We start from the raw sequence: 2,973 nt of genomic DNA, 5'->3' as shown, positions 1-2,973 counted from the left end.
TCCTCAACGAGGTTGTAAGATCATTCCAATGAATCGATCTTAACCTGAACCTTGCATTTCCTGGGCTGGCAGCGGAACTCCAGTGCCACACTCAAAAATCCTGCAATGAAGTTTTCCAAGCTGGCAGCAGCTCCTCGAGATACACCGGCGGCCCCAAAAGGGTTTTACGACGCCTCCAGTCACAGCTTTGGTCGAGACACGAGCGTTCTTGCTCAACGGATGCTGCGTCCTATCCCCTACAGCAGCGAGCGATGCCCCAGCCACATATATTGCGCGTATTCGCCTGGGTCATCAATGCGAAAGCATTAGATGGCTATGTCCCGAGTTTCGTGTCAGCAAAACTTTCTCCGAACGATTACGTCGTTTTGTAAATATAAATCTCCAAATGTTTGCTTCTGATAGGTACTGTGTGATGAGATCTCGCTGTGGGAAAAATTGGCCTATGTTGTATAATTAGTTATTTAATTAAACGTGAAAATCGCACTTCGATTTCACAATTCCCCCGCCGCGGTGGCTCAGTGGTTAGGGCGCTCGGCTACTGATCCGCAGTTCCCTGGTACGAACCCGACCACGGCGGCAGCGTTTCGATGGAGGCGAAACGCTAAGGCGCCCGTGTGCTGCGCGATGTCAGTGCACGTTAAATATCCCCAGGAGGTCGATATTATTCCGGAGCCCTCCACTACAGCACCTCTTCCTTCCTTTCTTCTTTCACTCCCTCCTTTATCCTTTCTCTTACGGCGCGGTTCAGGTGTCCGCTGATATCCGAGACAGATACTACGCCATTTCCTTTCCCCAGAGACCAATTTTCATTTCACGATTCCCACAGACGTCGACATTGCTTCTGCGCACGATTGTGTCGTTCTGTAAAGATATATGCCCAAAAGACGATTGTGTTACATAGTGCGTGATGTGATCTTGCTCTGGATAAAATTTGGGTGATTAATTTTAATTATTGCAATAATTAAACGCGAAAATTACACTTTGACGTCACAATAGCCAGTGTTTAGGTCCAGTGTTTTGTGTAAGCAAAACTTTCTCCGCACGATCGCGTCGTTCTGTGAAGATAAATGTGAAAAAGTTTGGTTGTGTTAGATAGTGCGAGATGAGATGATGTGGGAAATGTTTGGCTGATATATGGTAATTAATTAATTACACTTCTACGATGCAATAGCCACGCATGTCGATATAGCTCCTGGACGTGAAAAGTGAAATAAAAAACCCTAGTAAGAAACATGAAAACATACACGCAGTCACTATATATATATATATATATATATATATATATATATATATATATATATATATATATATATATATATATATATATATATATATTAGCAGATAAGTTAAAGGAAATGAGGGGCCCGTTTGACAAACCTATTATGGGAGCCAACAGTCACCGAAACCAAGGTGCATAGGGGAATGTTTTTTTATGTGTTGTGCTTATCAGTGGGATATTATAGTACTTAGAATAATAAAGCGCTTAAAGGAAATTACTTATAAAGCAGCAGAAGAAACAACCATGCCGCCGGTGGGATCCGAACCCACGACCTCCGAATATTGCGTCCGGTGCTCTCACCAACTGAGCTACGGCGACGGCTGTCCAATCTGCTGCTCTCGTGGGTATTTATGCTTACTTGGTGTACGCGAACCTTGAGAGTGTTCGGTGACTGTTGGCTCCCTTCATAAGTTTGCCAAACGGGCCCCTCATTTACTTTACCTTCTCTGCTAATAGCTTAACGAGGGTCTCGGTTCTGGCAGTCTTGATGCCACAGGTTGCTTAAGAGGGCTCTCGTACAGTTTCCGCCCTCGCCGTTAGATGACGTTCCACGTCACGCTCGTGGTATTACAGGACGTGCTACGTCCGCCGCTATGGCCGAGGGTGGCGCTGGTGAACACTCTCAAGGTTCGCGTACAACTAGTAAACATAAATACCCACGAGAGCAGCAGATTGGACAGCCGTCGCCGTAGCTCAGTTGGTAAGAGCACCGGACGCGATATTCGGAGGTCGTGGGTTCGGATCCCACCGGCGGCATGGTTGTTTTCTGCTGCTTTATAAGTAAATTTCTTTAAGCTCTTTATTATTCTAAGTAATAATATCCCACTGATAAGCACAACACATAAAAAATATTAATGATAACGTTCCCCTATGCACCTTGGTTTCGGTGACTGTTGGCTCCCTTCATAAGTTTGTCAAACGGGCCCCTCATTTACTTTACCTTCTCTGATATATATATATATATATATATATATATATATATATATATATATATATATATATATATATATATATATATATATATATATATATAGTGACTAAACAGAGGCCAACGTTCTAAACAATGTAATTTGACGTCTCGGCCGTGGAACGGCTTTTATCAGAATAACAGAATAGGAAGAGAGGACACAGAACATGATGGAGGGTGCACAAAAAACGTACAAACATATAATGCACTGATGATTAAAAACGTATCACACACGTGACTAGAACGCGAATGTGGGTCACAATGGCTGAACAGGAGGGCTACGTTGCAAAATTTAGTGCGTTAACAATCTTAGCTACAGAATGCGATGATCGATGATTAAACGTCATGCTTACAGTGCAAAGATGAGAAACCAGAATTACTGGACAGCAAAACATAAGAAGCCAGAAGTTCTACGCTCTAAAAACACTAAAAACACACGGTCACTAAAAAACACAGGTCACGATAAAGCAGCATAAACGGTAACAGTATTAGCTTTTATTACATCCTGACAAAACTAATTACGCTATCTGCCTGTTCTGTTCGAGCACAAGAAAATAATAAATAAGAAGCATACCCGTGCGGTGATGTAAAGAGATGTACGTAGCGAAATTGTAGCTACATGATGCAGCGGTAAGTTAAACATAAAGGTGCGATTAAACGCAAACCGATGTACATGAAAAAAAAGCACTTACAGACTAGCACTTAACGTCGGTAGATATCAATGTGT

At 42.6% G+C, this 2,973-nt stretch overlaps 1 non-coding gene across 1 annotated transcript; it reads right to left on the bottom strand.

Moving 5' to 3' along the window:
- Positions 1-1,523: 1,523 nt before the first annotated feature.
- Positions 1,524-1,597, bottom strand: TRNAL-CAA (transfer RNA leucine (anticodon CAA)). Its single transcript has one exon. It is a non-coding gene; the product is annotated as a tRNA-Leu (tRNA).
- Between the last annotated feature and the right edge of the window lie 1,376 nt (positions 1,598-2,973).

This window comes from Amblyomma americanum, chromosome 1 (genome assembly GCF_052857255.1).
Source record: "Amblyomma americanum isolate KBUSLIRL-KWMA chromosome 1, ASM5285725v1, whole genome shotgun sequence".
NCBI lineage: Eukaryota > Metazoa > Arthropoda > Arachnida > Ixodida > Ixodidae > Amblyomma > Amblyomma americanum.
The sequence above is the reverse complement of the archived record's forward strand: the minus strand, read 5'-3'. Positions and strand labels throughout refer to the sequence as shown.